General features: G+C 39.9%; 1 long non-coding RNA gene across 1 annotated transcript; it reads left to right on the forward strand.

Annotated features, from left to right (window-relative positions):
* Nucleotides 1-604: 604 nt before the first annotated feature.
* On the forward strand, nt 605-8510 carry LOC132071937 (uncharacterized). The gene is made up of 2 exons (XR_009418262.1): nt 605-736; nt 8398-8510. It is a non-coding gene; the product is annotated as an uncharacterized LOC132071937 (long non-coding RNA).
* Nucleotides 8511-15539: the final 7029 nt, after the last annotated feature.

Below are 15539 nucleotides of genomic sequence, written 5' to 3' on the forward strand. Positions count from 1 at the left end.
GAGCTGTCCCCACCTCAGTGTGGCGGCTGAGCACTCAAAGCTGATTGCCCTGCATAATAATCCCTGTGAAGGGAGTAATCCACACCTCAGCTGGAGCTGCCTCAGCTTTGGCGCTCTGCTCACTCAGTGGCACCCCATGAGGTGACAGAAATGCCACTGGCTAATGAGTGCGAGCTGTTAATGCAGGAAAGCAATGAAGAATCATTAAGTTTTTCTGAAGCTGCATTTGATGTTGGATCTAATTATTTCTAGCAGATGATAATTCATTTGTATAGGTCGAAAATTCTGTACCTCTCCGTTATGGGTAATATGAATAGCTGCAGTTGAATTTTTAGAAGAAACAAGGCAGTATGTGGGCTGTATTGAGCACCCATCAGTAAAATGTAATTCCAAGCTGTGAGTAATGACCTCCAAGAGCAGATCTAACATTCCCTCTTAAAAAACTTTTAACTTAAGTTCTTATCTTTCAATTTAAGGAACAAATGATTTTTCCTCCTTTAATTTAATGGGCACTTTGATTTTTGTGTGGCAGAGATGAATGGCTCAGAGTAACTATGTCTTTCCCCTTTGCTTCTCTTTTGGTTCTTTTCTCCACGTCCAAAGCAGAGCTGGAGATGGTGATGACTCTGAAGAGCAGTTGAGCAAACTGGGGGTGTTTAACCTGGAGAAGAAGAGGCTTGGGGGGGACCTTATTGCTCTCCACAACTGCCTAAAAGGAACCTGTTGCCAGGTGGAGGTCAGTCCCTTCTTCCAGGTAACAAGTGACAACGGACAAGGGGAAGTGGTCTCAGGTTGTGTCAGGGGAAGTTCAGGTTGGATGTTAGAAAAGATTTCTTCACCCAAAGGGCTGTCCAGGGGAGCAGTGAAGTCACCATCCCTGGAGGTGTTGAAAAGATGTGTAGATGCAGCATGTAGGGACACAGTTTAGTGCTGACCCTGGCAGTGCTGGCTTAGTGGTTGGACTCAATTTAAGGGTCTTTTCTGGGAATGAAAATGCCATTCATGGCCTTGAAACTAACTGAAAATCACTATCTGAGCAGCAGGCAATCTCGAACTGTCTCCAGTATTTTTTCTTTGTGATTGCTGTCAAGAGACAAAGCAGGGGCATTATGATCTGCAGCATGTGTGGAAGCAGTGTCCTTCTGTGTTTTTTGGAAACTTGTATTTGGAACTAAAAGTACTGGTGAACCCCTGCCTTACTAATGAGACAAGACGGACTCTAAGTCACATCTGTTAAACACCCTTGTGGTGCTTAATGAAAAACATCCAAGAGAAGGTAAAATTGTGGGTATTGCAGATTCTCTGAGCTGGAAGGGGAGTGTTGTCCCCAGGCAGCATTCCTATCTGTGTCCTGGTGCTGCTGTGAAGTCCCTAAACCAAGAAAGTACTCAGTTGTACCAAACAGGGTGCAGCAAAAGTGTTGATGCGTTTCCAAAACCTGAAGGAGTAGAATGCTTTCACAGGTTATTGCCATTCAGCTTTTCTCAGTCCTCCCTGGAAGAAAATAACACCTGCCATTGCAGATGAAGTTGTTGAAGGCCAAGATAATACCCTAGTGTGCCTGTTGGGAAGGGATCATTCCTTTTTATAGGTTGGTTTGAGTTGTGGCTAACAGCACTAAGTTAGCATCAAAGCTGCTGCTGCTGCTTGGAGGGTTGTTGCCCTACAGACTTTTGTAGAAGTGCTCAGTAACAAGAACATTTGCAAAAAACAAATTAGTATTTCCAGCAATTTAAAGTATTTCCTAATGCTTTATTGATGATTAACTTCAAGTATGCAGAGGTGGCTATAAATGTAAAGCAGAAGAACCTTATTACCGTTGAGTTTTTTGGTGGGTTTGGGGGGTTTTTCTGGGGTTTTTTTGCTTGCCTTTTTTTTTATTTTAAGAAAAAGAGATGCTAGGTTGTGATGGGAATATATGCTTTTAACAAACCAGAAATGGTTATGCCTTTCTGTGACTGAAATTTCAAGAAGTACCTGATGAAAAGGTGGTCAGCAGCTACAAAATCTCAGGCAGAAATAAAAGCAATGATTCTTCAACTCAGCAGTGGGGAGGATGGCACTAAGCTTAAAATTAATGGAGCCCAGTGTTAAAGTGTCTTTCAGAGAAAAGGAGTCTTTGCTGAAAGCAGTGAGCTAATGAAAGGAAGTGAGCATCGCTGCAGGAGTCAGCAGCTCCCCAGTTTGTTACAGGACTGTGATAGCAATCAGTGTTTGCTCTGCTGTCTTTACCCCGTGTTTACTGGGCCAGAGCATTTGAATAGCAGCAGTGCCCCCTTCATGGACAGGACTGGGATCAGAAATAAATGTTGTCACAAGTGTAGATGGTCACATTTCCAGCTGGGAACACTTTTCACTCCTTGGTGTGCTGGAGGGCAGGTGTCTGAGCTCAGCAACCTTTCTGTACCATCACTGCCTCGGGTGACTGAGATCACTGTGATCTCACCAACAGCTTCAAGAGGACTTTGCAACCTGCCACTGCAAAGACTTTAAGGAGGAAATGAAGGGAAGAGGGAATCACTTTGTAGCCATTCAAGAGAAACACTTCTGAGAAGTGGGCCTGGCTATAAAGTCCTGTGACATTTTAGGTCTAGGAAAAACCTTGTTTGTCAATGCAAGTGTTAGTGCATTGCAAGAGTATTACCGCGACCTGTGTGGGTCGCAGTTGGTGAGAGAGAGACGGTGAATCTTGTATCTTGATCAGAAGGCTGAATTTATTAATATATGATATAATACATTATAATTATACTAAAAAGAATATAGAGAGAGGTTTGCAGAGCAGCTAGCTAAGCTGAGAAGAGATAGAAAAGAACCCACAACAAAGTTGTGGCCAAGGACTCAGTCCCCTGGCTTGAACTGGTGATTGGCTCTTAATTATAAACATAGAAAATGAGCCAATCAAGGTGAATCCTATTGCATTCCACAGCAGCTGATAATAATTGTTTACCTTCTCTTCGGGGGCCTCTGGCTCCCGAAGACACAGAAATATGAAAGGAAGGATTTCTGTGGAGAAATGTCTGCGACACAAGAGAGGTGCTTCTCTGGGGGATAAGTCTGAAAGATAAACTGGTTAAGTCCAGCCTAATAGTTCAGAACTTGTTTTACTCATTAAACTAGGAGAAAACTGGCAACTTTGATTACAGTATGCAAACATAATGCTGTAAGGGTTATTCTTGCTCCTCTGTGACTGATTGTGTTGGCAAGTGAAAATGTGTGGAGTTAATGCTTTCAAAATGGATGGTAATGGTAAGCATGGTACTGTTCTCTTTCCCTGCTCTATTCTCAGACTTCATCTCTCTTGGTGGTACTAACTTCTCTCATGGTCTGAAAAACATTGAGGATATCTTATTTCTCATGTTCTTTTCTGTCTGCCTGACAATCTGTGTTTACATTCGTTTTTATGTGCAGATTTCTCAGGTGCCACTCAGGTGGCAGCATGGGAGGACACTGCTCTCAGAGGGCATGAGGCAGAGTTATTTAAGCAGCCCAAACCAGCCCTTCACTGGACTGAGAGATAAAAGATTTAATCATGGTCAGTCATTTCGTCTTGTATCTTTTCTGTTGCCAAATATATGCAGTTTTAAGGGGAACAAGTTTAGATAAGGTACATCTGTAAAAATGTGAGGGCACTGTGGAAAAGGAATCTTCCAGTGAAGAGCAGGGTAGTAATTAGAAGTGGTTCCAGCAGCCAGTTGCCATTCAAACCATACAAGTAAGTGATGTTTTCTGGGGAAATAATTTGAGCTGAAAACAGACCTAGGAATGCCTGCAGAAATCACTGTTACTGATTTCGTTGTTGTGGTTAGCTGGTTTTGAAAATTTGAAAAGTTCGAGAAGGAAGGAAGGAATATTGCCTGAAGGAGTTGATTCTTATTGTGGCTCTTGGGATTGGTGACATCTCCTGGGCCAGGCCTATGTGAAGCCTTTAAGGCATTGCTAAACACCTGCTTTTTTATTAAGTTGCTGCTACTGGCAAAGTGAGAGTGATTATCTCCTGAAATGAATCCTCTCTTGATGTCTTCTCTGTAATTTATTCTGAGCTGCCATTTCTTAGAAAAAATAATAATTTAAAGTTTGGAAGGAAACTAGTCATAGGAATAAAAACATTTCATGACCAAAACCAAGTTTTCCCTATTTCCTGGCAGAAGTGGCATCTGCATGTATACTGATATGGAGGTGAGGAGCAGTTGTCAAATTCAAATTCTTGGCCTTTTTTCTCATTTCCCAGTGTGACAGAAGCATTGCTGTTTGTAATTGGAAGAGTCCTGGGATTCCTCTTGAATTTATTGATAGCCACAGGTGATCAAAAAGCCTGATCCTTCTGCTTTGTGGAAGTCCTCTTTGTTTGGCCCTAGCAGTGGTTATCCATACACTGGTCACCTCCAGTTGTGTTATTGGATGTCTTCAGGAAAATGGCACCTGTTGTCCATAGGAACCAAATAGAATGGTCTGACTCCTTCAAAATTCATTCTCCAAGAATGTATTGCTGTTATGTTCATAGTCCTGCAGGATGTCCTGGCTAACTTCCAAGGCCAGTTTAAAATCTTGGTCCTAAACTTAAAAATTTTTTTCATAATTTGATAAGGTAATGGCATCAACCATGAAGGTATATTCCTGTAATAATTTAAATCCTAATTTAATTCTCTGTGCTTTGGTGTGCTGCCTCAGTTGTAGGGTGGAAATCCATGAATCCACAGGACAACTGTGCAGCCGGGCACAGGAGGCAAAATCAAGAGCTTGTTAGGCCAGGTTTGCCACCAAAGAAATTGATTCCTGAATTGCATCTGAAATTTGACCGCAAAGTTGCTTTGAATTGCATGTCAACAATTGTTGCCAAATCTTTCAGATATAAAATGAAAATGCTGTGGGTTGTTTTTAAACTTGCGTGCCTTTGAAGCCTCATCTCTCCAAACCCCCAGTTAAAGGAAGGAAACTTTGAGTTTTGAGAAGCATTGGAAACTTGTGTATCCATTTGCTCCTGGTGGGTTTTGCTGGAAAAGGCCTTGAAAGAAAAGACAGTAGTTAGATGGCACTTGAAAGTAGGGTGCTTGGAGCATTCCTACTTAAGCTATATCTTACAGTTTCACTGCGAATTCCATTCAAAACTGGATCCCAAGTGGTTTTAGGCTATTTTCATTTAAAAAACTCACCATAAACCTCTAAGAGAAATTGGATGACATTTCCAGCTCTGGTTGGGAAGTACTGTTGAAATTAATTAGCCCTATCACTATGTGTTAGCTAGAGCTGTATATAAAAACCTGAAGAGAGAAGGCAATCAGTCCTGTATCAGAAATTAGTAATGAACTGTAAGAGGAAGAGAGCATTTTCAGTCTTGGGAAGGATATTTCTTGTTAGCTGGAGCTGTCAAACTATTTACTTAAAATACACCAGCCATAAGTACAGACTGTGTACACTAGGCAATGGTACCAGATCCTAATCATTATTCTGGGATAACAAACATGATGACTGAAATAACTTCACTAATTTAGTGAAAAACTGCTGCCACACATCCTTGAAACAAGCCATATTTTTGAGCTGCAATTTTTGACACATAGAAATCCATGAAAAGACCCAGTTAGATAATGTAGGTTGACCAAATGAAATCCCATTTTGGCCTACAGTCACATGGGCTTGCTAAAGGGAAACTAGAGAATTATTTTCCAAGGGCAGGGCAGGCATTGTGTATAAGGTTAACACACACACATAAAAAAGCTGATTTGGTTCTCCTCCCTTTTTTTTTTTTTAATCAGAGTAATGCATAAACTTGAGTCAAAATTAGTAAATATGCATTTGATGGGTATAATGAAAATTTTACTGCCCCAGAACTCAATTTCCTTAGTAAATGGTGGCATTTGTGTTTACCACATGATAGATTTAAAATGTAAAGATATTTACTGTAGTCCTGATGTCACAATCTAAGTATTTTAATAAGGGCTAGCAGTTGAATGGTGGGAAGGAATTTCCTTTACCTAGCTTTACAGCATGGGCCTGTTTTCAAAGTTATTCTACCTTGTTTCACAACAGAGAGAAGGACCCAGTGGCTCTTACTGCCACTTTGAATTTAGGCTCAGACAGAAGAAGCATTCATTGAAAATGTTTTAAATAGAATTTTTTAAGACTTTAATAAATTCAGCACTTGGAAAGGGCGTTTGTGGAATGGATCTACCTAAAGAGAAAGTATAAAGTCATTCCCACATGCCATGTTTTTGACACTACTACACTCAGCCTTTGACAGCACGAAGGAACCTTGGTTCAGAGGTGTTTGCCTTGTCTATCATCACAATATTATGCTTTTAATTACCTGACTGTGTTTCTCAGGAGCTCATTCACCTTTCAGGTATCCTTTTTGTGCCACTGTGCCAGCCTTCACTTGGGGCAGCCCCTGCAGCACAGAAGGCTCAGCCTGGCTACTGTGGGCTACCTGTGAGAGGTCTGAGGAGAAGGGAATAACAGTAACAGCTGCTTCTTTGTGCCAGATCCCAAAGGACTGTGGTTCTGGAAAATGGCTGGGGCTTCCTCATTCCCAGAGGATTAAGAGCTGCACTGTGGTCAGAAGACAGCAAAACTTTGGGGATTTAAGTGACAGGAACAGAGGACAAAAAGGGATACCAGGCCAACCTAGCGCTTGCTGTCTGACATGCTGTTTATTTATGCTGTATACCTCAGCACAATGAGTCATGCCTTTAAATAAGAACAAAATAGAACTGACAAATGACACATGTGAGGTTCCCTCCAGAGAGTTCTTTTTTCCATTAAATAGCCAACAAAACAGTGTCTGAGGGAGAAGCTGACAGCTCTTTCCGAGCACACTAAGAACACTTGAGAGGATGAGCAGCTACTTGAAGCTGGGAAAAAACTAATATGGCTCAGGAGCAGGTGAAAGAGGGACCACCTTCTCCTGAAACATTTCTTAGGTATCTGTTTGTGGTGTTTCAGGCTTTCAGCTTGTGTCTGTAAGAATATTTTCAGTGAAACATATTAAGATGGAAAAGAATTCCAGTCTAGGGCTCTGTGAGATCTTGAGAGATGGCAAGAAAAAATGTGTTATAAATTTTCTGCAGTGCTCTTCTGTAGAAGCTTCAGGTGATGAGGCAGGGTAATCTCTGGAGTTAGCAGAGTTTTATAAAGCTAGGAAAATAGGGATATGCCCTTCTCGAATAAAATCTTGATATCTAGCAGATGGTTCTCTGAAGGTCTCTATTTTTATCAAATATTAAATGCCAAGTGCCTGATTGCCATGGTACTTATTTTGCCTCTGAACTTAAAAAAATCCATAAATTATCTTTGGTAAAACACCTCTTTGTTTTCACATGGAAATGATAAGAAAGGGACCTCAAAGATACTTTTCTGCAATGGCAAATAATAAGACTAAATAATGAGGACTGATATAAAGCAATGTGATTTAAAGCAACAGGAGGTAATCATGTTTTCATACCCAAATCTCCTTTCCTTTAGAGTTCTTACTTAATTGGTTTGGAAAGAGCAGCTGAGCTGCACTGAATGATAACTTTTGTGGTGAGCTGATTTGCAGGGAAGCCAAGTCTACAGTACCAATTCATAACAGTTCACTTGGACAGCCATCAAAAAACTCCATTTCCAATTCCTCAGGCTGTGGTTTTCCTCATCCAGTGCTTTTCATTGTTTACAATGTTGGTGCTAAATAACCAATTCTAAAAATTCTAGGTCACGTTTAAGAATGTAATTATTTCAAATTATTTTAGGTAGAAAATGTATTTAGGCAAGACTCCCTAAGCTGCAAACGTCTTATTCAAAAGAAATAACTTCAAAAGTCTTTTGTGCACTGCAATAGCTTGACTGTCATAAACTTGAGGATGTGGAAGACAGAAAATTAGAAAAAAATAGTTTTTTTCCTGAACACAGGTAAAGGTCAGATGTGTCATTTAACATCAGTAGGAAGTGAAAATGCCATTTCCATGTCCAGTAACCACTTCCTGCTCCCTCTCTGCCATGTTTCTTCATCTGTGTCCCGCCAGCACAAGGTGAAGGATGTTCCTGCCACTTGTGACTGTAACTCATTAACTAGCCCTTGGGCAGAGGACTTGGGTTTCCAGACAGGAAATCAGCTGGAGCCTGCTTAGGGAAAAGATTGCTGCAGCCATCCTGTTTTTCCTTCAGTCTTCCTCAAGCCTCAGTCTATCTGGTTACTGTGTCTTCCTGATCTGTTTTCCCAAGCAGGTCAGAAGCCATTTCACAGCACTGGCCCCAGCTCAGCTGTCACCCATCACAAAGCTCTGGCTCCATTTCTCATGCCAGGGCTCAGCCTGAAGAAGTAGCTGATGTCAGGTAGGCAGGGCAGTGACACACAAGGGACACTTCACAGCTGGATTTACCCGTGTTTTAAAAGTTTTTCTTTTTCACATTTAATGACTCTTGTAGGTTTGGGACGATTTTCACTTTTCTCTGGATAAAAGTCAAGGAAGGGCAATTTCCAAAGCTTGTCAAGTGTCATCAACCTAGAACCTGAAGTTAGCAATGGATGAAAACCCAAGTCATGGAGATTTGGCAGCTTGCTGGAGCTAACAATGACAAGGTATGATATTTATTAATGAGCATCTCTAGTTTTTGGTCTGGGTCAAATAAGTTTTTTCTTTCATGGCATTTAGTATTTCAACATAATTGACTTAGCAAGGATCTGGAAAACTAAACACTATTTGGCTTCTCAGAATTGTAGGTTTACTATTTTATGCTTGTAGTCTGCTTGAGAAAACAACCAGGGAAATTAATTTGGTTTTGGGTTTTTTTGTTTGTTTGTATTAAGAAATAGACATGCTTGCATCGCCAGCTTCTGCCACTCAGTGTTATTCTTAGACTCTATTCCCTCTCCCCTTTAGTTGTGCATTTCCAAGCTGAAGAGTTCTGGTAATGGGAAAACTTGGTCCTATTAACCATCATTCTTCACACCTTTTCCAGCTTGGCTTGATTGTCTTTAAACTGAGAGAAATCAGAACTGCATTTCACATTCAACATATTGCTATTTCATAGGCTGATGCATTGGTAAGGTTTTGCAAAAAAATTTGCAGAAATGTTGACTTTTCCTGACTCTTAAACTAAAATGATTCCACACGTGTTTGTCACAGATGAGTTTTCCAGCTTCCCAGGATGGGATATGGGACATGATGTTAGGAAAAGGAGCTCCTTATTTGAGAAGACTCTTCCCCCATGCCAAGGTGGACACTGTCTAGTGGCACACACTTTATCTTAGGCGAGAGCTGACAGAAAGAAGAGCAAACCTATGCAATCAATTTCTCATGATGGGGGAGTTGTAGTCTAGTGGAAAAAGCATTGTTCTAATGCCCAGGTGCCAATCCTGGTTTTGTTTATGGAATAACTTTTAGGAAATCCTCTCTCTGTATTTCAGCTTCCCCCTTAAGAGCATTTACTGCTCTCCTTGTCAAGCATTTGAAGGCCAATCGATGACAGAGTCTGTGGGCCTGCCAGGTTGCATTCCAGAGGCATCACAAGCACTTGCCAGCAACTCTTGTCATCATTCTGTGCTTTCTAACTGTAAGGAAGAGTTCCTTGATAAAACCTTTGTTCACCAATGTTACACCTGGGACTGCAGCTGATGGTTTGTTCTGGATATGAAACAGGAAAGCTCACAGCTTAGGAAAGCTTTTATAGGAATTGACTGAAGGGGAGTTAAGCACTTAGCTCATCTGTGGCCCCTCTCAAACACAAAAGCTTGTCCAAGGCCTATTTGTTCAAACAAATCTGCTGTTTTGGAAAACTCCCTGCACTACTAGGGAAACATGGATGACATTCCTAATACACAAATGTATTAAGAAATATATTAAGAAATGCATCCACTTTTGAGGATTTGGGAAACATCTTACTTGTGTGCTAGTATAAGACTTTCTGATTTACTGGATTTTTTTGCTAAATGTCTTTAGTTGAAATAGGCAAAGATTTCATTTACCCAGTAAATGACTAGAACCATTTGTGAAGCCATGGTCAAAATATTGTTTAAAAAAAGGCAGAGCTGCCATTGAATCCTTAATAGGCTGAATATTTTCTGAACTTTTTTCCATATAAAGTTATCTAGAAGTTCATGCTGAGCAGTGTACAATATAACAATAGCTATGAAATATTAAATGGCAAAGATTTGATTCATAGCTCTATTTTTCTTGTCTCTGTTACATTCGGGAGAAAATTCCTCAGATTTATTTCCTGGTGTTCACTTTGTAAACCACTCACATTGGTACAAAACAGAGACCACAGTGGCCCCGAATACATTTCTGTAATGTGAAAAGTAATTTGTGCAAAAATGCTTATTGATACTGACACCATTTAAAGATTAGATTGTTTCATTGCACTGCAGTTAATTTAAGATTCTCTGGATTTTTTTACACAATTTAATCCTTAGTGCTTTTTCTTACTTCCTTGACTTTTTGTATCCTTGGAACACTCTGAACAAATTGCTACCTTTGCAAATAACACTTTTATGGACAGTTTAGGTACCTAGAAAAGCTTCCTGTTGTTTAATACTACCCCAGTGCATAAAATTGTCCAAAATTCTGGTCTTTGGTGTTTGCGTTTACCTCAAACTTTTTGTTGTTTTGGCCTTAGACTGAAATTCTGTGATGGGCAATGGAAATCCTACATGTCTTTTTGTAGTTGATTATGACATTTGCTTAATCAATACTTGAATATTTTGCATTCTTCTGTAACTAGATTAACTTCTAACCTGTAATCCAGAAGCAAGGTGTAACCCAGTGCTGCTTGAAGGGGGAGATAAACCCTTGTTTTGCCCACAGGGACTGTGGCAGTGAGATCCCATCTCTTCCCACTCTGTTCTTTCCCCTCAGTGTTCGGCTTGCCAGTGCTTTTGCCAGCCCAGTGACTACCTCATTAATCTGCTGTGACTGTGTGACAAACTGTACCTTTTCCTACTGTTAACCTTTTGTCGTGTTATGTGACAATTTGATTCATGGAGATGTGTTAACTGAAAATAAATTAGCCAGCCTGTCCCCAAAGTCATCACCATCATCTTTAGCTAAGTGGAAAATAACCCCCAAACCCTTAGAAGCCCAAAAGTCAATTGCTTCTGTATGCTGTTAATCCTGGTTTTTTTAATATGCTTTCAGTTAAATGTCCTAAAACAATTTATTTATAATTACACCCTGGAATCTGTCTGTACTTTGAAATCTGTGTGTTTGCACATACATCCTCTTCTTGAAATTTTATTTTTGGGGACAGCAGGTGGTAAGAGCACTACAAGCAGCAGGAATGTGCTAGCACAAGCCTCTTGCTGTGCAGCACATGATAGCACCCCGTCTAGCGAATGTTATGCAAAACATGAGAAAGGAAGAAGTATGATTTAATATTCTAATTGAAAGAAAGAAATTGCTCATTCAGAGCAAGATGATCTAATTTAGAATAATAAGGGTTATATGGAATTAATCACATCTAACTAAACCATGGTGAAATAGCGTTGTAGCAAGGTCACCAGTCACAACAGTATTAAAGAATGCTTAAATGATACCCAGCTTACAGCCCAAGAGCCTCATTAGCTCTCATGGGAGCCCCACATTGCTGGCTCTGGGATTTATCCTTGAATACCATGTGGATTGTTTGAAATAGAGTGGTGCACAGGGTATTTCATGAACTGATTTTGTTTTAATCCTTTCTGAAATATTGTGATTATCTTTTAATTAGGAAGGTGCTGCCAATCCAACCAAACGTGTGGGTGATGGAATGTTCTTGGATGTAAGAAAATCCCCTGGAGTTTAGAGGGACAAATTCAGCTGCTGCTCAAATCATGACAAAGCCAACTCCCACATCAAAAAGGGTAGGAGTACCAATTCCTAAGGGCTTCCTAAATGGTGCTACCTTTCACTGAGACTTGTACTTGTTAAGCCATCAGATGGTTTTTGAAAACCTTGTATAGAAGTGGGATTGTTTTAATTACCTTCTCAGAGAAAGTGCAGATGAATCACAGTAGGAAGACTCTTATGTGAAAACAAGTCTGAGAGTGTAATTCTGATTCCATCAGAAAGGATAAGAGATACTTTATCTCCCTGTGGGCCACCTTCTTTTCACTCTATTTACTCTGAAAGCTCTTTTGTGGAAGGGAAACAATACTACCAAATTTTGCTAATACTTTGACGTTGATCTTTGCTAGTTATTTCTGTTGTGCTCTGTATTTCCAAGGTTTCTTATTCTATTCATCAGCTTTTTCCCCAAGTAATTTCTCAGCAATGCTCTCTTGCATGTGAAATAGTTATTTTTCCTTTATAAATGCACTGTAACTTGTAAAAGGATTTTAAAAGGTTGCAAATATTAATCTAACATAGAAAAGAAATCATTACATGGAAGTGAATATGGCATCTTGTTTACCTGCTACTGATGGCATTTGGCCCAACAGGAGTTGTGATTTTCAAGTGTTTATGAAAGACAAGGGCAAACAGGGAGTCAGTCAATTGCTTTGCTCCAGAGCATGGGATATGCAGCCTTTAAAGCTTGTAAAAACATACATTAACTACTTACCAGTATCTGTTCAGAAAGCAAAAGCCATTCTTGGAGATGCAGCAGCTATAAAGTGCAAAATCCACTATCCCAAAGCAAAATATGGATCATTGCCATGAAATTATCGATGCAAGGAGCCCCTAGCCAGGGCATAATGTGCTCTGACTCTATGATTCAGAAGGCTCAACAATTGCTCTATAAGCTATGTTATATTACACTAATATTATATTAAAACTATACTAAAGAGATACTAAAGAAAAACCTGTGACTGTCTGGAGACAGTCTCAGCACAGCTTTGACCTAACTGGGCAATCAATCCAAACAACCATCACCAGAACCCAAATATAAGTCACTCTTGGTAAACAATCTCCATAACACATTGCACGTGTGCCAAGCTGCAGGAGCCGCAAGTAGAGAAAAGAATTGTTTCCCAGAAAAAATCCTGAGAGAGAGAATTATGTCTCTGTCTAGAGAATGTGTATTCCACACAAAATTGCCAGCAGTAAACAGTCCTGAGCTCTCCTGCAGATCTCAAGCTCTTCTCGTGAACTTTTCAAAAGATTATTGGTGAATCAATGTTTTCACTTGGCCAGAAGGTAAAATTCTGCTATGTTGCTTACAGAAGTTTAATGAGCTCATTTCACCTTTTAAAGTATATTTGCTAACAGGGATTTCTCTTTCAGAAATAATTTAGAGTCATTTGTATCACTGAATACCTGACTTAGAGAACTGCAGCATTATATTCTTTAGAAAAGAACCTACCCCGAGGTGTATTTGGTATGTGAAAATGAGAGACTCTAATTCTGTCACACAGCCATTATAGGTGAAAATTGCTGAACTCTCTACTTGACAACATGAAATTCGTGATTAGAAATAGAAATTAAAATTGAGAGCATTACTGTATGATAATCATCATATCACAGTATTTTAATAATAATACACCAAATCCTAATGGTAACCTAAATTTTAAATTCTGAGAGCAGTTCTCATAAGTGCAGCTTCTCTTTTCAATCCCTCTAACACCATATTTTGCATGTCCCTGTGGAGGCTTAGAGCCAAAGGCTCCCTCAATTTTAAGCTGACATCTAGAACTGAATCAGTTTGTTTATGCTAAGTAGGTCTCTACTTGAGAAGGAAAAGATCCATGTCACTGCAGTACAGATATTTAACAGCATATTTTGCAAATGACAAAGCTTGGTATTAGCATCAATAGAAAGGAAGAAAATGAGACTTGGACTAGCAGAAAATGAAATTACTGTTATATTTTATTTCTTGAATGATAATTTGGAAATGACTGAGTCTGCTCTTGGATGGAAAATTAATTCCAGTGCAAGATAAATAGAATGGCAACAGCTAAAAGGTGTGCCAGGTAATTGGCCTTTTACAATTAGGTAAGGCTTTGTGTGACAGTCAACCAAAGTCTTAGAATTGCTACAAAAATGGTTACCTGAAGTGACAGAACAAGCAAGGGGTATTCAGACTTGCTAATATATTTGGAGATGAAAGATTTTACATGAAAGGAGTAGCTCTTGCAAACCTTTTGCTGTAAGTGGAAATGAGATTTATAGGAGGATTAGAACTGATTTTTGGGCTCAAGTCATCTGGAAATCATTGAAGGAAATGAAAATGACATGAGGGCTACAAGGAGTGAGGATATTTGCAACATGGTGCTGTTGCCATTGTCTCCTGATGCTCTGAGAACAGCAGAAATAGATTTGTGGCTGGCCAGGGAGAACGCTGCTTGCTGTGGGACTTGTGATTATTCCTAACAAAAGGGACTGGGCCAGGTATAGGCTTGGTATTAAATCAGAACATGAGGAAATTTAATTTCATCTCTAGGCAAACTGTGGCAGTTGATAACTGGTGGCAAAAATAGCTGGTTTTCTGTGTGGGTGGATAAAAGAGAATACCAATTGGAATTGTCTATGGAAATAAAAAAGTTTTAGTTTAGGATGAACTGATGCTCAGCACAAGGAAGGAACTTAAAAATCCAATCAATATACAACTTAGTATTTTGGCATGTATATCAAATGCTACTTGCACATCATGACTAGATATTTTTTTAAAGTTAAACTCACTCTTCAAAAAAAACCCAAACCATCACAAGTTAAATATTTTATATGTCATTTTTTTAAAGTTGTAAAAATATTGACCATTTTCTTGTTTTGCTTCATCTGCATGAGGAAAGGGAATAGGGGAGAAAAGGAAGGAAAATTGAAAAAGCAACTACATTAAATTACTTCCTTCGAGCATTGTGCTTGCTGCAGCTTATTTTTGATTCCACAAGTTCACTAAACATTGTTGAGATGACAAATAGCAGGAATCAAAGTGTCTAAAAGAATAAGTCCTAGTCCAGCACAGACTCTGTTTAAAAAAGTATTCTTTGCAGTAGGAAGAAAACCCAAGGAACAAGCCCAAGAGAAGGCTGTCAGAAGGTGGGGTCAAAGTAAGTGGAGGTAAGTGTCACATGCACCAGGAGCTATGAGAAATGTGCTCCTTTTGAGGGAAGGGAAGAGTTTCTCAAGGTGATTTAAGAAGGCTCTTGCTCAATGAACCAATGTCCATGCCAGCTACACAATTTGGGATAGAAACTGTAAATCAAACAATGTCAGAACAGCCTGAGCAGCAAAGTCTTGGTTTGGGTGAGTAAGAGCCTGCACTGGACTGAGGGGCTACTTTTTCTCTAAGCCATCAAGTGAGTCTCTGTGTTAGTTCTTCACAGGTGTCACAGTGGCAGGCTCCCACAGGGAATTGTTGGAGTACCTGCAGCCTGGTGAGGCTGGGCTTCCCAGGCTAAAACAGTGACCAGTTGATGTATGCAGCTCTCTGGTGTTTAATTGCTGCATGACCAGCAAGCCCTATAAGGTTTGTGTCCTGCACCCCACCATGCACACACTGTGCATTAATATCACTGACAGAAGGGGCTGAGTGATAAAGCTCGGTGGGGACCCCTAAATCTAGAGGTGCAGAGACACGAGGCTTCACAAGAAGAAATATTAGCAGCCAGCAGTGTTTATCAGCACAGCCACACACACACACAGTGGGAGACAAAA

The sequence above is a fragment of the Ammospiza nelsoni genome, chromosome 4, assembly GCF_027579445.1.
Source record: "Ammospiza nelsoni isolate bAmmNel1 chromosome 4, bAmmNel1.pri, whole genome shotgun sequence".
Classification (NCBI taxonomy): Eukaryota; Metazoa; Chordata; class Aves; order Passeriformes; family Passerellidae; genus Ammospiza; species Ammospiza nelsoni.